At 35.8% G+C, this 24257-nt stretch overlaps 1 protein-coding gene across 1 annotated transcript in view; it reads left to right on the top strand.

The window, feature by feature from the left end:
- diaph3 (diaphanous-related formin 3) overlaps positions 1-24257 on the top strand; it is a 491335-nt gene that overhangs the window by 338037 nt on the left and 129041 nt on the right. The gene's annotated exons all lie outside the window — the stretch shown is intronic.

Here is a 24257-nt window from a genome sequence, read left to right as displayed (position 1 = left end):
AGTAAGTTAACCACACCTGTTTAAGTTTTGATGCCAAAACTTGGTATTTTAAGTAATGTCAAGTTATATTAACTTAATCTCTTTATTAATGACAACAGTGGGGTTTACAGTGTGTACAGATCAAAACTTCGGGGTTGGTAAGACTTTTAAATGCTTTTGAAAGAAGTTTCTTAGGGGCCGTTCACACAGAATGTGATTTTCCATTTCACTGCTCTGCTTTTCTATTGTTTTTAATGTAAACATGCACTAGATGAACGTGTTCGACCATTGCAAACATGCAACTTGTGTCTTTTGCAGTGCTTTATCAATGCATCACTCAAGTTAAAAGAAGTTCAACTTAAAAAAAAAAAAAAAAACGTGTCTTGAGACCTAGTGTTTTTTTCTCACTCTGCTGCCTAAATTTTGAAATCAGAAACACATTTTTTGTGCATGACCCCTTATGCTCACCAAGGCTGCATTTATTTAAACAAAAATACAGTAAAAACATAAATATTGTGAAATATTTTTACAATTTAAAATAAGCTTTTCTATTTTAATATTTTTTTTAAATATAATTTATTCCTGTGATCAAAGCTGAATTTTCAGCATCATTACTCCAGTATTCAGTGTCACACGATCCTTCAGAAATCAATCTAATATGCTAATATGCTGATTTGCTGCTCAAGAAACATTTATAGGTCAGTCTTTACTTTCAAATTTGATTAATTTAATGCATTTTTTCTGAAAAGAAGTATTAATCAAAATGTATCAAAAATGTCTTAAACTAAATAAATATATCCAATGGTAATATACCTTTATTTAGTAATGAAAGTAGTAGCAGTGCTCCAAATGTAACCCTTAGGACCAGTTTTACTGAACAGAGCAAATTAGCTTTAGAGCACAATTCCATAAATCGGCGATGGAAGGGGGAAATTTTGCATGTGATTTACTAACGATGCATATATTAAAGGTGTCATCGGATGCCCATTTTCTACAAGTTCATATGATTCTTTAGGGTCTTAATGAAAAGTCTATAATATACTTTGGTTAAAAATTCTCAATAGTAGTGTAAAAAAACACAAATTTTATTGCATAGGCCCTTTAAATGCAAATGAGCTCTGCTCGCCCCGCCCCTCTCTGCTGTGATATTACGAGCTGTAATGTTTACTTAACCACATTTAGCTGCGTTTAGCTGCATTTAGCCACGTTTATCGGCGAAAACTTGCCAACAAGTACAAAGCTTTTTTGGGTGTTAAACAATGGCGCAAATACCAGTAATTTGACACGTTTTGTGATTCATTTTAATACTCTCCTCCCATAAATTTTGGGTCAGAAAGGGAAACCCCTATAAATACATATTCAATAAGGTCAGGTGCAAAAATAGCTTTTCAGCACTACACTGTGTCTTTAGTAAATCCTGACAGTACTTTTTTAATGCCAAAAGATGGTTTGCATTGGCTCAAGTTGTTGGTAAAACTGGTCCATAGAGTGAAATCTGACTACAAATTGGCTTAGGTGAGTTTCCTGCTAGCTTTTTTTGGAGATTAAATGGCCCTTGCTAGTGTTAGTGACGCGAGCGATTCAAATCAAACAGTCTCCTATAGATTTACAACCCTGAAATTTACTCAGTTCACCTGTCCAAAGTTCTTTCTGGCCCTGGATGCAGTGAATAGAAAAGGCAGGAAATGTCAGATTGATTGTTGACTGCATTTGCATGTTGTAGGCAACTCTGTGAAGATCAATTCATTCTGAACCTGACTGTTGCGAACAATCTGGCTTGGCTGATGTTTGAATTGTTAATTACGCAGTGTAGTCAGCTGTGCTGAACGTGGCACAATGTTTGATGTGTATCTGGAGAGACAGGAGCATAATTTATAGTAAATAACAGATGATTAATTTACATGGAATTTATTGGATCATTATGATATGAATGCTAACACATCTAAAAATGATTTCTTCTCTGCACATAAAGTGTGTAACACTTCACCCGGGTGAGGATTTTATGCTAAAACTACATTATTAAAGTCTCATCAATCACGAATTTGGAGAGCTAATTGTTTGGATTAAAATTTACTTGTCATTCTCACAGAATTTTCTACATTTTCTAATGGAAATGTGTGCAAATCTTTCACAATGATGCTATGGTATCGTACACTCTTAAAAATAAAGGTTCTTTATTAGGATCAATGGTTCTACGAAGAACCTTGAACATGAATAGACCCTTCAAATGCAGAAAAGGTTCCTTATAGTCGAAAAAAAGACTTTTTACATGTTCTTCAAAGCAGTTCTTTTAGGAACTGTTCACTGAAAGGTTCTTTGGGAAACCAAAAATGGTCCTTCTATATAAACCCTTTTGCAACCTTTATTCTTAAGAGTGTAGGTGGTTATCAAGATGTGGCTGTGTGATCGCTAAGGTGTTTTGAATGATCCATATACAAGCTCAATAGCTTGTTTTATCAACAAACCAGCTCTTTCAACTATGAAGGATGTAAACAAATACTGTAGGCAGCTGTATAGTTCTTTTCTTTGCATCTGTTATCTGATTTCCTATTGGTTTAGAAGTGACATACATCTGTGACTGGTCACACACCACCTCCTGGTTATGTTCAGATGACGCAGATATTGAGGGTTTTTAATGTAACCTGATGTCAAAACAGCTTCCAGAATGCAATCCAGGTGTCTGTTAGTCAACCGCTCGAGCAGTGACAACCACACTGGAACATGCTGGAATATTCTGAAAACACTGAAGGATATCACTTGGGATAATCCTAAAGGCGGTTTGCAAATAATAATTAAAGGATTAGTTGACTTCCAGAATAAAGCTTCCCTGATAATTTACTCACCCACATGTCACCCATGTTTATGTCTTTCTTTATTTAGTCAAAATAAAAGTAAGGTTTTTAAGAAAAACATTCCAGGATTTTTTTCCATATTGTGGACTTCATTGGGAGCCAGTGGGTTGAAGGTCCAAACTGCAGTTTTAATGCAGCTACAAAGCCTCTATACAATCACAGCCAAGGACTAAGAGTCTTATTTATCGAAATGATTGGTCATTTAAATGCTTAATCTTACACTAGCCCTGCAATGCTCGTCTATGACTTCACATAATTACATGATCATATTGGAAAGGTCATGCGTGGTTGGTTCTTCATCTGTGTACTTCATTTCAAAAGGTGGGGATAGGGCGGAAAGTCCTCCTCATTTTCTCCTCCAACTTTGTAACATTTTGCACGTTTGCTTTGTAAATGCCTGGCTGGTACTTGTATGTGCAGTCGAGCTAGTGCAGTGGTTCTCAAACTTTTTTGGTCGCGCCTCCCTTTAAACCTTTAAAAAAATCTAGCGCTTTTGAATGCGTGTGCACGGTTTACTTTTGCTTTCGTTTTAGCGATCGCGCGAATCAGCGGCGCTGAGCGTGCATTCTACAATACAAGAGATTACTTTAACAAAACCATTTGAAAGTGGGAGGACACAAACAGGATTTTGAAAAGCCCCAAGTGGAAATTACGCCCCTGTGTGAGCTGAACTGAGCCGCTGAGTTATCATTTGTGAATGTATGCCGATTTGTACAGTATACCGAGACTGAGGCGCCAGAATGCCGCAGTTCAGTGGAGCGCAGTGTCAGTGACATCTCTGCTGGACGCGACAAAGTTGCAAATAATTTTAACTTTGAAGCCCTGCATTAAGCTTTTGAATGACCAGCACCTGCGTGGGTCTGTGCGAATTCATATATGGTTTTCTCTTCTCTTTCACACACCGATCCATCTCCCATTCGTTATGTCCTTTGGCTGTTTACGTTTTTATATTTATTTTTCTGCTGATGGCCTGCGCCCCCCCGCAATACTCGTGCGCCCCCCCTAGCGGGCACGCCCCCCACTTTGAGAACCACTGAGCTAGTGCAAGACGAGCATTTGTAGTTCAAAAATAAATACTTTTTTATTTTTTATTTTTTTTTAGAAAATGCTTGATCGTTTCGCTAGTGTTAAGACCCTTATTCCTCAGCTGGGATCGTATAGAGCCTTTAAAAGCTGCATTGAAACTGCAATTTGGACCTTCAACCCATTCATCCCCAAGTCAACTATATTGTGAAAAATCCTGGAATGTTTATCTCAAAAACCTTCATTTCTTTTTGACTGAAGAAAGACAGACATGAATATCTTGGATGACATGGGGGTGAGTGAATTTTCAGAATTTTTTTATTCTGGAACTGAACTAATCCTTTAAATCATAAAATGTAAAACTGAAATAAATAACTTAGTTAAACAGTTTTGGCTGACAAAATTGTTTGGGAATTCCTGGTTTAACCTCTGCTGGTAGATGTTGTTACTACATAATTCTGCATGTCAAAGTATCTTTTGTTGTTGATGAAATGTAAATGTAAATAGTTTTTTAATAATATATTAACAGTACAATATGTAAGGAATAATTGACAATGGGCCGTTGAATTCTTAGAAAATAATATACACCCAAGGTTGTGATGCGGTTAACTGAAATCGTGTTGCAAAGTGATATGGACGTAATGCGGTCGAGAGCTGCCTGTAATTACGTTTGCCATGCATTTCCCTGAAAATAATTGCACACCTTAGAACATTCATCAGCCAACCAGATTCAAGCATTCAACGGCATGTAGTATAAGCAAGAATTATAATGTTTCATTGTATTGTAGTAAGTGTTTCGCCAGTCTATTTATTCATTTATTTACCATTTATTATTTTGGTGTTTGTTTCTACAGTATCACAATCTTCTAAGTCGCCTTCCATTTCCTCATAAACTGTAGGCATTTGGGAAACCCTGCTGTACACAACAAATGTCTTACATTTCCCCTCCTAACACTGCCAGCACATGTTGCCAAGATCTTAGGCTCTTCAACATAATCTGTTTCATTCTGTCTGTCATATTCATTGTAATCATTCTGACGTTGCCTTTCATTCGTTACAGCAGGAATGCTGGGTACGGACTCCTGCTCCCAGTGTCTAACTTTACACAGATCTGGCATTGGGCCTAGAAAGACGACTGAGCCACTCTCTTGCGTGTCTTTCAATGCCACAGACATTCAAGGACAGATGAGAACTTCATTTGAGCACATTTAGATTTCAAGTTTACGTGACAGTTCATGTATATATTTGAGTTTTATGAGTAGAAGAACCAAATCATATTTCACTGATGTTGTTATATTGAGCTGTTGTCCTTATACAAGTTGTTGTATTTTCATTTCTCATAGTTATGACTTTATATCACTCAGTACATCTTTACATCTCAGTTTTACACTTGCGTAAACTTTATTTACTCTTTCCCTCACCTTTTCTTATTGAATCTGGCCATTTTTACCCCACAACATCTGCAGCCATTTATCACATATCGACTTTTCACCAAACTTCTTAATTTCTCCACTACTTATGTATAACATACAGAGCTTAAAGTTAATGAGGTCGCCGTATTGCTTATTAGCATCAGTGGTGGCTTCATTAGCTGTGGTTAATAAGGTGTAAAGGGTTCACACTGTTGGGCTGCAGCCAGCTGGCGCTTTAGCGCTGTACTGACAGAGGATTGGCATGATGGGATTGCATGTCTAGAATGCGAGCATGATTTGGGGGTTAATGACACATTGTCCTTGTTGTTGTAGACAATGGAGACGGCATTGCTGGAGGCTTGTGTCAATCTTTTAGGTCTGTGCTGTAGAAAGAGGCAGAGAAAATATAAAACGCTGACTAAGAGACCTGTTTAAGGTTAAAAAATGCTGTTTTTTAAATGCATTTTATTATTCTAATGAATACATATTTTTTAATTTAGGAAATACACTACAGTTGAAATGTTTAACGTTGGTAAGATTTTTTATTTTTTATTTTATTCGGTTATTTATTTTTTAAAATCCTTTTATTTATTTACTTATGAAACAGTCTCATGCTCACCAAGGCTGCATTTATTTATTTAAAAATACAATAAAAACAGTAATATTGTGAAATATTATTATTTTCTAACAGTGGCCACGGATCAGCAATCTCCACGTAAAACTGGTCAACAGACCACACCGTCATAGAGACTTTAAACTTGGAGGAATGGTAGTACTCAAACTGTCTACATTGTCACCATGGCTCGCCCCAATCGGCCTGACAGGGGCGCTACAGAGATCAAAGGTACGAAATCACGCATAACTCCTTAACCGTTCGTTGCAGGCCCAAGTGTCTTATGTTGTTGGAATCATTGGCTCACATCAGAAAAAAATGCATGCATCGGAGTCTTCCGAAATTTTTGGGTATTTTGCACTTTTGTTAAAACCTAGGTCCTAGCTAGTCCTAGCCGAACTAGTCCTAGGTTTTTTGTACGATTAGAACCAAACCAGTACAGAAAGATTCTCTGGAGAGTGAATATCAATTCATTATTTTTAAAAATTGTTCAACTTTTGACTCTCCGCAAAAGGTCGCCAAATTTTTTGAAAGAGCCGCCTTTATCAAAATGGCTATAATTTTTTAATGGAATGAGGTATCTTCGCCAAACTCACAATGCGTATGGACCAAGATCGTTAAGGACCGTCTTGGTCCAAAGTGCAGCAAGTGTCTATAAAGATATCTGCGTATTTGCAAAACATGGCCACCATAAATTTTGAGCACCTATTAGACAAGCTTAACGGAGATCAATCGGAACAAAACTCAGTGGGCCTGTTTGATCCACAGGCCTAAAGGTCTGTAAGAAATTTGAAAGAAAACAGCCACTGGGGGTGCATTTTTTAAGGGCGTAAACTATTGTATATTGTGCATTTTTTCCACACATATGCATGATATTTGTATCATACAATAGACTTCCACATTTTGAACAACTTTGCGTCTAAAACTACTGCTGTCAATCAAACCGTTTGTTAAATGATTGGGAAAATGTAAAAAAAAAAAAAATACTTTTGTGAACTAGTCTTAGGTTTTTCTGGAAAGAAACCTCTGCAGTGCAATTCTCTGGACCTTCTAAGTCAGTGGTCTCAAACTCAAATCCTGGAGGGCCACAGCTCTGCAGAGCTTAGCTCCAACCAGCTCCAACTCACACCTGCTTAATAGTTTCTAGTAATCCTGAAGACCTGATTATTTGAATTAGGTGTGGTTAATTAGGGTTGGAGCAAAACTGCAGAGCTGTGGTCCTCCAGGAATTGAGTTTGAGACCAATGCTGTAGGTCAATAAGTATCAGTAAAATGTTGAAATTTACCCTTTGTGAAGCTGTAACAGGATCGTTTAGAAAAGGGGCCTGTCTAAATATAACCAAAAGTCTATGAAGCCTACACAAAAACTCAAAACTTCACAAAACATGGTGAGCACATGTGACAGATGATTTTAAACAAACATGCTAAATTTTAGGAAGATTGGACTACAGCTGGCGCTATTACAGTCTTTAATGTTAAAAAAAGATCATATTTTATTTTATTATTTATTATTTTTAAAGGCTTGATAATTAATATGTAATGTCTTTTTTCATATGCACTTCATATGTGCAGTAATATTATAAAATATTACAATTTAAAATAACTGTTTTCTATTTGACTATATTTTAAAATGTAATTTATTCCTGTTATGCAAAGTTGAATTTTTAGCATCATTACTCCAGTCTTCAGTGTCACATGATTCATAAATTATTGCAATATGCTAATTTGCTGCTTGAGAAACATTTCTTATGATCAGTGTTGAAAAGAGTTGTGCTGCTTAATGTTTGTTATATCCTTGTTCTTGGCAGTCCAATCAAATAATAATATGCTAAAAAAAATGCAGATTTCACTTCCAGTTCATTTGTCACACTGGAATTGGAAGGTTATACTGAGCATATTGCAATGTGGGAAATAGTATTGCACACAGTGTGCTCTGTCTAAAATTGCACATTTTGGCCACAATTAGTATGTTAACCATGCAGGTATCCATGCATGCAAAACACTTACATACTACACATAGTATACTTGACCTTCTGAGGGAACCTTAGTGAAGGGATTACATTCCTCTCTTTTGTCTAGAACAACCCCATGAATACTGTTTGTTTCCCGTGGTGCCCTTCAAGGGTGCAAAAATGTCATTTGGATTTCGCTGACATTGACAGAGCATTTCTGCCAGCACTTCACAGCCAGAGTGAGTAGGTCTATAACACGAAACTGGCACACGAATATTTAGCATTTCAGCTGGTTTGAGATGTGAATTGTGATCTTCGGTCTGAGCCAGTAACTACAGAGATTTCCAGATTGATAAACTCGGCTTTGATAAACGTTCCTCTTTTCAGGAAGTAAATAAGTAATACTGTTGCAGGATAATGGGTGGCCTGAGATAAATCCCTTTTCACCTCCTTAATTATTAACATTGCATTATTTTTCACCATGGGGGTCAATACCTCTCTAATGACACGCAATAATTTCAGGCTGAATTACAGCTTTAATCCTGTCCCTGCTGGCTTCATCTTTCAGCACACACACACAAAATCATTTGTGATTCAGCTCCGTTTATCCCATTTAGTTGGTCCATGCTATTCCCCTTAAGCAGAGCTGAGCTGAGCAGAGCTTTTTTTTCACTGTGATGACTTTAACACTTGAACTTACAATGAAAAAGGCTATTTTATATTTTGTAATATGCAAACTATTTAGGATTTGATGTTCAATGAATTTTTTGTGGCCCATGGACTACAAAACAAGTCATGAGGGTCAATTTTTTAAAAATTGAGATTGGGATAAATAAGCTTTCCATTGATGTATGGTTCGTTAGAATAGGACTATATTTGGATGAGGTACAACTATTTGAACATCTGGAATGTGAGAATGCAAGAAAATCAAAATACTGAGAAAATTGTCTTTAAAGTTGTCCAAATAAAGTTATCAGCAATGCATATTACTAATAAAAAAATAAGTTTTATATATTCACAGTAGAAAATATTGATAGAACATAATCTTTACTTAATCTCCTAATGATTTTTAGCCTAAAAGAAAAATAGTTTCGTTGCTTAAATTAAATCACTAATGATATTTCGTAACTGTAATTATGGAATTTCCTTTTTTTCATGAAATATCCAATGCATGACCTATAATATATTTATTATATAATACAATATAATAACCATTTCTTTACATATTTATTTTATTTCTTGCTTGCAAATGAACTTAATTAAGATTTCCTGCTGTTAAACATGACTACGCAGTGATTTTCTATCATGTTGCACATGTTAAAGGTTAATTAAATCTTGTTCATTTCTATGCTGAAAAGACAAACACACTGAGGCTGATAACGTAGCCACCTCTAATGGTTTCCATGAAAAATTGACTTTCTGATGTACACCTTGATTTTTAATGGAAGAAATAATTGCTTCAATTAATTCACCTCAGATCTTGACATTTAACACAAATATGTGTTTTAGTACCTGAATGATGGCATTTGATTAATTTAGCAGAAGAGTATTCATAGTCAGAAATGAGTTGTCATCTAATTTATTCTTTTTTTTTTAAATTTTGACACATTTTGACAAAATTTGAGGTTTACTTTTTTGTAAGTCTGGAGAATCGATTGTGTTATATTACGCAATATATTATCTTTAAAACATTATATGTTATGTGCTTTATATGTTAACTTATTTGTACATTGCAATACCAAAATAGGGCTGTAAAATTAATTTTAGATCTTGGCGGATTTTGATAAGTTCCTATTGAAATCATTAACTTCTCATTGCAGGCATACTGAAAAATCTCATCACACATTGAGACATTAAGTAAATTGGGGTCTTTTCAAGAGCAGAAGCTTCTGGTTCTTTAATGAACACACACCCACCTCAAAAGCAGAGCTCAAATTAAAACCTGAGTAATTATGTCACCGTGGTGGCATTTATGTGCACTCATCTCATAAATACGATAATTCTGCAATGACTTGAAGGCTGCTAAAGGTCTCGGTGGTGTCCAAGCCCACCTGACTGGGTTAGCAGTGTTTCTTTTGTTCTCCCGTTCATTGTGTTTTTAATTAAGGACAGGTGTTGTTAATTATTTCTTATGACCATAGGTTGCCCAGGATGACAATGACAGGTACACAGAGGTCTCGCCCTCACCAAGAGATAATGAATGTATATTGCTGTCCTTTTGGCATATTGGCACTGGGCACTCCGTCGTACGTGTGCAAGTGATGGTGCATGTGTGTATTTGTGCCTCAGATTCCCTCACGCAAGCAAGTTTGGCACTGGGCAGCGGGCATCCGCTTTGCCAGCAGCCAGAGTCTCTTGGCACCATCACCTCTCGCAAAGCAAAGAAGCGAAATGAGCTTTCAGCTTCAGAAAAAGGCCCTTGTAGGCACACGCATCATGTGCATCCAACGGCCTATTCTCCATCCAAAAGCAGCATTTGAGCTCATTTTGCATGCCGGGAAATTGTGCTAGTTAGTATTCTTAATTAGTATGTTTTGAGGTGTGTAATTTATTCCTTGTTAACACAGACGTGTGCTCTGAACACAACGGTCACATTTGGATGACTGGGAGGAACAATAGAAGCTTCTGGATGCTGCAGTGTTGGTCACCAGGAAATCCCTATAGATCCCCAAAGCCTCAGAGCTCTGCAAATCCGTACGTACAGACAAAGAGAGAATATCCAGCTGCCATAGAGGCTTCTATCTGTTTGTCTGTATATCTATCTACCTATCCTTTGTTCTATTATTTTATCCATCCTTGCATCCATCATCCATTCATATCTATCATTCTATCGTTCCATCCATCATCCATCCATCCACCGTTCTGTCCATTGTTCTATCATTATGTTGTTCTATCCATCCATTTCGATCATTCTATCATTCTAGCCATCCATTAATTGTTCTGTGGTTCTGTCTACCATTTTATCCATCCATATCTGTCATTCTATCATTCCATCCCACCGTTCTATCCATCGTTCTATCTTTCATCGATCATCTAAGCATTGTTCTATCATCCATCCATCATTGTCATTCCATCCATTCATCATCCATTGTTCTATTATTGTCGTTCCATCCAGCCTTCTTTCTTCATTTCTTTTGCTTTATACATCCATATCTATCATTCTATTATTCCATCATTCCATTATTGTATCATTATATTCATCCATCCATTGTTCTTGTTATTCCATCCAGCCATCCACCCAACTATCATTCTGTCTTATCATCTATCCATTGTTCTGTCATTCTGTTGACCATTTTATCCTTCCATCCATTCATCCATTTCTCGTTCTATCATCCATTTATCCATCATCCATCCATCCATCCATCGTCCACCCATTGTCATGTCGTTTCATCCATCTATTCATCATCCATCCATTATTTTATCATTACTGTCGTTCCATCCATTCATCGTTCTTTTATCCATTTATCCATCATCCATCCATTGTTCTATCATTGTCATTTCATCCATCCATATCCATCATTCTATTGTTCCATCCATCCTTCGTTCTATCATCCATTTATCCATCATCCATTGTCTGTTCATTGTTCTATTATGTCGTTCCATCCATTTATATCTATCATTCTATCGTTCCATTCATCATTTTATCATCAATTTATCCATCATCCATCCATCAATTGTTCTATTATGTTGTTTCATCCATCCATCCATATCTACCATTCTATTGTTCCATCTATCCATCCATCCATCCATCCATCGTTCTATCATGTCGTTCCATACATTCATCCATATCTACCATTCTATCGTTCCATCCATTCATCCATCATTCTATCATTCTATCTTCAATTTATCCATCATCCATCCATCTATCCATTCATCCATCCAGTGTCCATCATTGTTCTATCATTCTGTCGTTCCATCCATTCATCCATCTTTCTGTCATGCATTCATCCATCCATCCATCATTCTATAATCCATTTATCCATCATCCATCCATTGGTCCATCTATCATGTCATTCCATCCATCCATTCATCCATCCATCTATCGTTCTATCATCCATTTATCCATCATTCTATATATCATTGTTGTTTCATTCATTTATCTATCATCCATCCATTGTTCTATCATCCATTTATCCATCTTTCATTAATTTACCCATCATCCATTTATCATTCTATCATTGTCATTTTATCCATCTGTCCATATCTATCATTCTGTCATTCCATTCATTCATCCATCGTTCTATACTCCATTAATCTAACCATCCATCCATCCATCGTTCTATTATCCATTTATCTATCATCTATCCATCTATCACCCATCTATTGTTCTATCTATCATTATATCATTGCATCCATCCATCCTTCTTTCTTTCTTTCTCTTGCAACCACATAGCAATGCCCTAGCAACCATTTGGAACACCTTAGTAACTGCATAGAAAATACTGATAAAGTTAGGAACCGCCTATCAATGCCCTAGCAACCACTCTGACTACTTTAGTGACCATATTAAAATTACTAGTAAGTTTAACAGTACCCTATAATAAATGGCCTAGCAATCACCTATTACCAATACCTGCTCTGCACACCTTAGTAACCACACTGGCATTATGGCACTGGCATAATTTTTTCCCATAAAATATGAAAATGTAATTTTAAATGAATAAAGCCACATTTATGAGTTTTCATCAGGCCACTTTGATATTGGAATATTTGTTTGCACTGAACAATATAATATGTCGAAAATATCCCATATATTTGTGTTTACTGTGAGGGAACAGACTCATTTATCACGGCGAGCCAGTGTGCGTTTTTCTTCCGAGCAAAGGCGGCGCTTCTCCAGCCAAACAGTGGCAATAAAAGAGAATTTTATTTGCATGAGGTGACAGTGTGGTGGAAGGCATCGGCTATTATCTGTTATCACAATAACACATTAAAACACCACAAACTCTCCTCTCACATTTCTCCCCCAGCTTCTCAAAGTGCTGTCTTAGGGTTTTCCTGCTTTTGCGCTTCTCATCCTTCATTGAAGAGTTCAGATATGCAAACTGAGCCCAGGGGAAAGCTATCTTTGTTTGACAGAGGGGTTAAGACGTGGAGCTCCGCTCATTTTGGGACTCTTTCAGAAGGGGGAGTGTGTCGCACCGCTTTGGCAAACAGCTTTTGTGAGATTATCGTGTGTGCAAACAGAGGGGAAAATCTTTACAAAAGAGATGGCTCTGTTTAAAGCCGACACAAAGCTGGGAAGTTTTTTTACAGTGCCTTGGTGTTTGTTCACAGGATTTTATGTGCATCGCTCTGTATTGTTCTTTTCTCTTTTCATCCAACCCCTTTCTTGTCTACATGCAGTTTCACACAAACATACTATTTTCCTGATGTTCCTCCCTCAGTCTCTTCAGGTCAAGCTTGGCTCAGAGATATGTGTGCATTATCAGATGAAAGAGTAGAAGAACCTGCAGAGAACCCCTCTGACTAAGACTGAAATCTCTGATTAGAACTCGAGTAAAGTTACCGAAATGGAGTTCCTAACAAAAAGACGTTCAGGAAGAGAATGTTCCCTGCTGGAAAATCTAGATAAAATCATCTCAAATTGGTAGCTGCTGTTACATGGTTTCTAGTTTGTTCAAACTGGTCATTCACTGATCCAACCTTGTCGTCTTTCGCTGTTCAATCTGGTACTTTATGGTCGTCATATATGTACATCATATATGCTCATTAACTAGCTGAATGCTTTTACAAAACCATGAATTGAGTTCAATGGAAAATTCACCTAAAACAGCCTCGAGTTTCTAGTTGGTTCAAGTTTTACTGTAGAATTCATACATTATCAACCTAAATAATCTTGAAGTCTATCTTTTACCTGTTCAACTCCCTCGTTTGGTTTTACAGCTTGTCAGCTGGAGCATTTCTTTATGGATAGCGAGCCACATCTGTCCACCTTTTCCATATTCCCAGGCTACGCATTCATATTTTGGAACACGTTCGCATGTGTCTTTAGGCACAATGCAGTACATCCGTATACAAGCACTCCACTGCAATCTATCTGTGAGGATTCCTCTCTAACCTCAGGGGTTTATGTCTCTGGTGCATGTATGAGTGTGCTTTGGAGTTGTAGTCTCTCATGCTGCTTGAGGATATATATATATTTGCCTGAAGTCAGGGTCTTTCACAGGATGAGAGCATATTGTCTCACTTTCCTCTTTCGTTCTGTCTGGAATCTATTTTTAAATTTTTGATTTAATTATGTTGCTGGTAATTGTGAGCTATTGGAAATCCTTTTTTAATTGCTATTGTATTAGCATGCTCATTTATATACGGTATGTAAATATTTTGTTAACCTTTTGTCAAAACGGTACAGCAATTAAAGTTATTTATCACATATTAAAAAATAAGTCTGATATTTTCAGTGAGATTTACATTGCTTGTAGTATTTATTGCAAATGATTAATAATTAAAAATACATTGATGCCATACTTTAAATGTGTAAGTCTATAAGTTTAATATTTCTGAAGTACATTTAATTCCTCAGCTCTTCAAATCAGGGTTAAGTCTTTAGCCTGCACTTCCGTGTAGCTTCCATAGGGGGAGACAGAGTGATTCTGATGGTTCTCCCTCATTCCACTGGCCTTTGAGGTGTGTATCAATATCTACAGGCGACAATACTACAAATACGCATGAACCTTTAGATAGCACTTCACAGGAGTGAATTTATATTTAGATTTTGGGAATTTGCAAATGTAAACAGAGTGCAAGAGTTGTGTTTTTTTTTCTTTGAACCGAACCTTCCTATCAGTCCAGCAGGGTTTAAGTTCTGTCTTCTTCATGAAAAGCAATAAGAGCATAGATGTTTCCATATCTTGGTGAGCCAAGAGTCAGCAGTCGGGTCATTCCTGTTCTACAGTAATTTATTTTTCTCTTTTAATGCATATGCTTGTGTTGCAATTTAGGAAATATTTCTATAACAAGGAACACCAGACTTTCACAAATATGCTCTGGTCAAACTTTATTATTTATAGCCTGGTTATTTATACAATTGCAGGAATATTAACTTCCAAAATAGCCACTGTTTAGTGAGGGATGGACATTTATATTGCTTCATTGCTGTTCAGATGGAACATTTTAGAATAAACCAAACCGATTAATAATGCAAAACATTGCAGATTTAATTTATTATACTTACTGATGTTTGTTCAGCTTTTTTTTTATCAACAAAATGATCACTTCTTTAATGATGCCATTACCCTAGTAAAACATTTACAGATATTATGCACTTAATAAAAATACCCTGTGTATTTTTAGTATACTAAACTGGTATACTTAAAGTCTGCTAAACTGGAACAACTAATTTTTGAATTCTGAATATTAAATCATTTAAAATATATATAAAAAATAAAAAAATGTAAATATTTAAAATATATATATATTTTAAAATTTCTTCATTAAAAGTTTTTGCACCACTCATGGACACTCACGCTGCTAGGTCACCTCTTGATAGTTGTAATCCCAACTAAATTAAAATGTCATTTTTAAAAAGTTTGAGTTTAATCAAACCTAGGATATTAAGACATATATATATATATATATTAGTGATGGGCTGTTATCGGCGTTAACATGCTGCGTTAACGTGAGACTCTTATCGGGCGATAAAAAAAATATCGCCGTTACTCTATTCTCAAAGTTGGTTTGACTTTCACCTTGATATTTTAGCATGGATGTATGCCTAGCCGAATTGCACTATAGAATGAGTCTTCAACCTGTGTAATATGCCTACTGTTAAATTACCACATCAAACAAGACGTGCTAACATGGATGCAGCTATGAAGCCGCCGGGTTTGCTTCAGGGCAGGGGCATTGCTAGACCCTTTTTACTGGGGCACGTGCCCCAGTGAAAATCTGCTGTGCACCAATAAAATCTCAAATTTGAGTTATTATTTACTTTGATAATCTCGAAATAAAAACATTAAACTATATGCAACAACTGAATTGACGCTTCTAAAAGCAATGCAGTTTAACCGAAGACTATGCATGCAGATATCCATGCCCGTGCGCGTCTGTGTACTTGGTTACACAAGTTTGTATTGTTAATTGTGTTGTAAATGCAATTGTCAAGCAGTTTGTGATGCATTTTGGAAACAGGAGATGAGCGTCTGGTCTAATGCGCCACCTGGTTTGAGAAACCCGTTCTCAAAGACTTCTTTTAGTCATTATTTGGGTGGCACACATATTCTGAATGCCTTCAGCAGAATTCAAATCTAGATTAATTCCAAGATTACAGTGAGATTAATCTAGAATAATCTATGCCCACCACTAATATATATTAGAGATGCACCGATCTGGATTTTGGGGGCCGATCACCGATCACCAAAAGCAGTATCTGCCGATCCCGATATTACCGATCACAGCGTCAAATCCATAAATTCTTCAATATTGTTGTCTCATGTACAAACATTGACATTGTATTATTAGTATAAAAAGTAGGAAATGAGAAAGTATCATGAATTGACCAGTTTTATTGCAGGCTGAGGCAAATTTCAATATTGAACACTCTCAAGACTCTCATAGACAACTTGGACTCAGCTTACATAGAGTAAGTGTTGCTTACTATCTTAAACTGTCTTTTGGCAGTAATTATGTACAACACAACATTTCACTCTTTTAGAGCTGACACAATTTGTAAACTATGAACCTTAGTTTTTCTGTGGAAAAAGTTAAATCTAATAAAAGAGTTAAATCTTAAAATAAAAAAATGATTATGTGCAAAACACACATGTGCACCATAATAAACATTTAACTCTCAGGAGGCTCTTTCTTAAAATCACAATTTAGAGTTTAGCAACAAGCTTTTTGTGGAAAAATAAAATAAATATGCCATACATATGCATATACACATACATATACATATACAGGGTGCAATTTGTGAAAAAAAAACAGAGGGGGGGATGCTTTTAGAAACTTTTTTTTCTCTCTCCATAGGGAGAGGTTGACCAAACTGTTACTGTAATCTGTTAACAACGCGCATTATACCCGTCTTTTTAGGCAAGAACCAGATAATGAGTGTCAGGTCATGAATTTTTTTTAATATGACAGAAGCTGTATTATGTGATCACAATTTAATAAAAACATTGTATTAATAGTAATGGTTTAATTTCAAACAACGAATACATTTTATAGAGAATGTGAGCAAAGTATCAACGGAGCTTTTTGGAAACTCAGAATCAGTAAACCACTGCGTCGCAAAAAGATTCACTGTTTTGAAGCGCTCCAATCGGATCGCGAATCATTTGATTCAGTACGTTCAACTTCAAAGCGCGTATGGCGAATCATTTGATTTAGACGACTTTAAAGCGCGTATTGCAAATAATTTGATTTAGATCGGGACGTAGGAGCGGCTTCGCGGGACGTTTTATCCCCACCGTGGATAAAAATAATTCAGCAGAGGCAGGGATGCATAGACCAGAGGGGAGGAAATCCCCTCACCGGCGACGTCATCTTCAGTGTTAATGCGTTGTAGAGACAAAGAGTACTTCTATACTCTTTGGTAGAGACAGCCACGCCCATTAGGAGACCCTAGTCTGAGAAGTGGGAATGCGTGCTCTGGCGGCTGTTTGTTGTTGTAAACGTCATCTGATCGGCCTGCTCTGATCTATTTTGAGAACTCCGATCAAAACCGATAGCGCCCCTATCGGTCGATTGCGATCGGATGCCGATCGATCGGTGCATCTCTAATATATATATATATATATATATATATATATATGATGGGGACATGAAAACGTACTGCATATTGAGAATGGCTGAGGTCAGGAAACAGTCTCTCTTTCCACCTGGTCTTACAGGGTGGATGGTTGCTCCAAGTGCTGTATTAGAAGTGTGACAGGGTTTTGGTATGAATTCCTTGCCATAAATCCCTCCAGTCGGAGAGAGAGAGAGAGGATGAGGGAGATTGAGAGAGTGAGAGATAGTATGTCAAGTGCCACGCTTTAGGGGACTTTAATTAGGATTTGTCAGATTGGAAAAGCTAATGCCTCTCAGTGACTCCGACACGGATCAGAACAACTGGAGTGGGCAGAGAGAGAGAGAGAGAATAAATACTTGAAAATCAAATAAACTGCGAAATGGCCAACCGTCTCTCCAGAGAGCACGGGGAGGTTACGCTCGCTTCACTGGAGTGGAGAAATGTGGCAGTGAAGAGGCGTACTTAGCTTTTCCACACACATTCTGAGACTGAGGGGAGATTACCACGCTCTGTAATGTTCTGTGAGGTTTATCACTCATTATTTGTATCTATTCAAAGTAGGTAGCCAGCAGGGGTTTGGAGTAGACGAGCTCCATTAGAGCTACACTGAGAGTGGAACGACCCCGCAGAGTCCTCAGAGGAACCTAATCCAAGGTCATTTTGAGGATTGCGTGGTTGAGTTACATCCGAATCCTCAAAATCCCTCGGCAGCAATTTAGGGTCTCTCAATCCAAGTTGACCCCTTTAGGTAAGACGGAAACTAACCTGGATTCAGAGTAATATTCTCGTTGTCTACATCTTTCTGTACTTTGTGCTTTGCTCTAAAAACACCATGAGTCATGAAACATCAATGCAGCTTTTAGACTTGGAAATGTACACGTCTTTTGCATTAGACAAAATATCAAACCAAGAGGTATCTACAGAACAAATACCATTTTTCTTCTTCTTTTTTGCACAATGACTTCAATTGGTGTACAAAGTAGGTGGATTTTTTTGAATTTCATTCAAGTGTGCTTGTGGTTTTTCTGTAAAATAAATGCAATAGTTTGCCAGTGCATTGACATTCATACGTTAATGTTTAAAAGGGTCAGCTAATACTTTTATTTTAACAGTAAAGACATTTATAATGTTACAGAATATTTCTATTTCAAGTAAGTGCTGTTCTTTTGAACTTTCTATTTATCAAAGGATCTTGAAATGGTTGTATTACAGATTCCACAAAAAAAAAAAAAAAAAAAAATCACAAAATCTGCACGTTAGAATTATTTCTGAAGGATCATATGACACTCAAAACTGGAGTAATGATGCTGAAAATTCAGCTTTGAATCACAGGGATAAATAACATTTTAAAATATACTAAAATACAAAACAGTTATTTTAAATAGTTATAATATTTCACAGTATTACAGTTTTATTTTTGATCAACTAAAAGCAGCCTTGGTAAGCATAAGAGAACATTAAACATTAAAAAATTTGTTCTGACCCCCAAACTTTTGAACGGTAGTGTACACTTTTAAGTGTAACTTAAAGTCCTAATATCTTATTGGGTCACTGAACGCTCTCAGAATTACAGTACAAAAGCTGTCACAGGGACAGTATCCTTTCAAAATGTACACATTTATACCTTATCTACCCCTTAGAGGTGCATATGTACCTTAAAGGTATATATATTAGTACCTAAAGTGTACTTATTATTAGGGCTGCCACCTAATAGTTGACTAACCGTTAACCTAGAAATATATTTGGTCATACAGATAAAAGTAATACATCTTTTGAATCTATGAAGACTCTACGTTTATTTGTGTGGACTCAGAATAATAAAACGTTGCGCTTTTGTAAAATAATAACAGCAAACATGATGCGCTTTCTGCTTTCTCAGTCTGAAACTTCGAAACTCAGTGTATACTTGCCTTACAGACATGAAAAATATATTTAACTATCTACCTTTTATTGAACCATTCAAATAGAAAACAATATTCTCAGATTATGTAATCCATATGAAACATGCATACAGGTGCATCACTTCTCCGGAGATGACGAGTCAGTGTCGCCGAAAACAAAAAAAGGTTTCAGCACTGGCGCTATTAGGCTTTGTAGGCAATTATTGGCTCATTATCATGATTTATATGGTTTATTATTAAACATGTGACTAATAGTCGACTAATGCTTAAAATGGATTATTACCAGTCGATCAGAAAGTGTACTGCCCCAGTGACAGCTTTTGTACATTTTTCTGAAAGTGTACTGCAGCTTTAAGAACTCTAAAGCAAACCCCAATTTTTTTTGTTTAAAAAAAACCTTGGCTGGCATTAGCTTGTAATATAGAGCTTTATTCTAGGAATATAATTTGTATGCTTATGTGCACATCCACCACAGTAGTCGCAGAATTCACTGTAATACAGACTGAAAGATAGAAGTCATCAAGAACATTAAGTTTAGCACATCACTCTACTTTGCTAATCTAGTAGGGGCTTGTGGGTCTTTATCACCTTTGTTTGACTTCCTGATGTGTATGAGTGTGTGTTTGTGTGTGTTGGTTGTGAAGTACAGTCATCTACTTGCAAACAGACTCACAGACCTCCCACTGATGTGGCAGACACTTCACTAAGCGCAAAGACACACATATTTGCCAAAAAAACATGTTGAGAAATCTCAAGAGCTGTACACACTGGAGAAATACAAACAACCGAGCAAAGGAACAACAGTAAATGCTTGTATTATTTATTATTTTATCAAACTAATGGAGTGGTTAGCAAGTGTATAACAGATTCAGAAGTATTTTTAAATCTATTTTCAGAGCTTTTGCTACTTGTTATTGTAAGGGATACATAGAGGGATTTAAACTCTCAAAAGAGCACCAAGAGCATCTATGTACTGTTTGTTTTGTTTTCTAAAACTTTGTTTGTGTTGTTTGATGCCTGTTATATACAGTATTTGTTTTTGTATATCAAAACAAAAATATAAAACAGTTTTTCGGTTCTAAGCTCATGGTTTTGTTGTGAAATTGATATACTTCCCACTTTCTTGACGGAAACCACATAAAATTGCCTTTTAAGACATTATCCGCTAAAGTTATTACAGCTGGCCAAAGCAGGATATTATGTTTGTGTAAGTCATGTGAAAGAGCCGTAAGTCTTTACTTAGTTACTGTTGACAACAAATAACAATACAATATATACACTACCAGTCAAAAGTGTTTGCACAGTAAGACTTTATGTTTTTAGTGTCTTCTGCTCACCAAGCCTGCATTTATTTGATCCACAGAACAGCAAAAACAGCTAAATTTTGAAATATTTTTACTATTTAAAATAACTGTTTTCTATTTGAATATATTTTCAATTGTAATTTATTCCTGTGAACAAAACTAAATTTTCAGGATCATTACTCCAGTCTTCAGTGTCACATGATCCTTCAGAAATCATTCTAATATGCAGTTTTGCTGTTCAAGAAACATTATTATTATTATTATTATTATTATTATTATTATTATTATTATTATCAATATTTAAACAAGATGATTAATAATCTTTTCAGCATTGTTTGGTGAAATCCAAAGATCAGAATTTACCTAAAAAAATTATAGAAATTAATACTTTTATTTAGCAAGGATGCTTTGAATTGATCAAAAGTAATGATAAAGACATTTATAATGTTACAAAACAATTCTATTTCAGATAAATGCTATTCTTATAAACTTTCCATTCATCAAAGAAATCTGTTTTCAACATTATAACAATAATAAATGTTTTTGACCAGCAAATCAGAAAAAAATCAGTCTTGAAATAGCAGGAATTGATTATATTTTAAAGTATATTTAAATAGCAAACAGATATTTTAAATAGTAAAAATATTATAATATAAATATAATACATTTTACTGTTGTTGCTCTACTTTGAATCAAATAAATGCAAGCTTGGTGAGCAAAAGAGATTTATTTAAAACAACAACAACAACAACAACAACAAAAAATCATTAAACATCTTCCCGTTCAAAAACTTTTGACTGGTAGTGTACCTTGTGGTGATGCATGCCTCTTGACAAACCTTGATTTTGTAATCTTGCTCTGCCTCCAAACACTTGACTGCCATTGGTGAGTGTGTGCCTGCAGTGATGTGTTTTTGGCTGGTGTGAGAGTGTGTAACAGATGAGTGGGGTGTGTTCGCAGGTGCTGCTTGGCTCAGAGTAAGACATACAAAGACAAGAACCACATAGAGCAAAACAGAAACTCCTGATAATTGTCCAAATTTAATCTTCTGGACCAAAAGCCCTCAGGGTGAACAATGTATGCCTGGAGATATTCTCAGTATATGTGCACAGTATTTCTACTCAAGACAAAATTCATATCCCAGTATTAGGATTAACATTAAAAACCATTTGCATATGTATATTTACATCAGAATTAGATAATTTGCATTTTTATTAAAAGCTATAAAGCTCCTCTACAGAAGATAATAGTGTCAGCTCGAATCAGTTCAGGAACACTATTGATGCTGCAAAGTTCATCAATTATGAAACAAATTCGATTTAGCTGTAAAGCATCCCTACCCAAGACAATAGTATCATTATTCAGATCAGATCAATTCAGTGTTGATTACATTCAGTTAACAACTATCAATTATGAAACCACAACATAGCAATTCAAATTACTTCAAAACTGTATTAGAATTAGAAGTTGTTTGTCATTTTTAAATGCCATTTAAAATTTGAATTAGAAAAAAATAGGCTTTCTAATTTAATTTCCATTTAATCAGAATTAGAATCCATGTTTCCTTTTTATTAGTACAAGAATCCATTTGTTTTTCCATTTACTTGAGAATTAAAAACCATTGGTATTCAGGACTAGAAATAATTAACTTTTTCATTGACTTTAGAGTTGGACACCATTTGCATTTGCATTCACGTTTGAATAAACATTTTAATGTGCATATGAATTCATTTTAAATGATTTCTTTTTATCTCTCCCAAGGCCTAGTTGACTTTAGTGGTGAGAAGTGTTTATTTTTTTGGTAAGACTGAAAAGTCTTTGAAATAGACTGAAAAACTTGAAATAATGCCACTACTTTCAAATTACTAGCATTATTAGTATTGCTTGCTAAGGTAAGTATTATTAAAAGTGATTAAAAGTCTGTTTTAGAAATGCATGTAGAATTCCACTTCAAATCATAAGCGATCAGTCTTTTTTTCTTTTTCTTTATGGACTTTCACTTTCCTTCTTTGTCTTTGGGTCTTTCTCCCCACTCTATTATATTACTCTTTGCTCTGCTTCTTTCTTCTCCTCTCTTCTCATTCACGCATATGTTCATAAAACGCTTCATTAGCTACAGGATCAAGGGAAGGTTCCAAACGAGAGAGAGAGAGAGAGAGAGAGAGCGAGAGAGAGAGAGAGAGAGAGAGAGAGAGAGAGAGAGAAAGAGAGAGAGAGAGAGAGAGAGAGAGAGAGTGTGTAACTTGAAAGACATTTTAAGAGCACAGGCATTGTTTTTGCACTTCTGTGGTATAGTATTGTAAGAAAATTATCAGAGAACTCCCACAATGCATTGAACTCAACTTGACCTTACATTTTAAGTGTGACTGATTAACCAGAATCTGCCACAATTTTTAGCATGTTTTACTTAAAGGATAAGCCACTGATTGTTCCATTGTTACAGTGTTGGTAAATGAACAATGTGTATTATTTTTCCATGTTACATGCAGCAATTTATCCTTGTTTATTTGTCAGTAAAATGGATAATCTGCAAACCATTGACAGCTCCAAGGTTTTTGTAAAAACTACAAATTTATATAAATATTGCGTCATTTCAGCTTGCGTTTTATATTAGCATCTGTTCAAATGTTAAAGATGCCACAGCCATTGCATGCTTTGCATGTGCTGCACTTTATTAGAGTATTTTTGTTAGTTTATTTAATAGAATTCGAAAGATAATAATGATATTGTTTGATAAGTGATATCTCTGATTTTTTAGAAAACCAAAAAAATAGTACTTGAAAAGTCCTTGAAAGTCCTGGAATTTAATTTTGCAGTTTCTGTAAGAACTCTGTAAATTGTACTTCCTCATTTTTGTATCCCTGCACATAGATAGTCTGATCAGTCGGAGTGCATTATGGGTGTTGATGTTTTCTTTCCTCACAACCCTTTTTCTGTTGTCTGTAGGTGTGTAGCACGGATTTAAAAAATAATAATAAGAAAAAAAACTTCTACTGCATAGACAGCCAATTTTTATTAAAACTATGAAATATTTTCATTGATATTTGGCTGAGATACTGTATATACCCATGCAACTTAAGAGGTTTTGTGGTCTAGGGTCACATATGTGATTGATATTTCTATCTCTAATATAACAGATCAAGTATGTCAGATCAAGTTACACATACTTAGTAAATGTGTGGTATATTCTTAGAGAAAATCTGCATACATTGCATATGGGATACTGTAGAATTTGTATGAGTAGTGTGGTAGTATGCTATTCTGAATATATCCACTGCCAGACTTCTGACGTTGTGTGTGTGTGTGCGCAAAGGAGATCCATCTCTGATTAAATCATGTTCCAGCTATCACACCACCTGTTCAACACGTCCTGACTCACACACACCTCATTACCCCCAATATGGCCATTACATTGATTAATCACGAATGTTAATTGAAATATGGATCTTAAGCCTGCTACGTATAAATTAGAGCATTTAATGAGCATT

Source organism: Garra rufa, chromosome 20, assembly GCF_049309525.1.
Source record: "Garra rufa chromosome 20, GarRuf1.0, whole genome shotgun sequence".
Lineage (NCBI taxonomy): Eukaryota > Metazoa > Chordata > Actinopteri > Cypriniformes > Cyprinidae > Garra > Garra rufa.
This window is presented reverse-complemented; position numbering and strand designations above follow the sequence as displayed.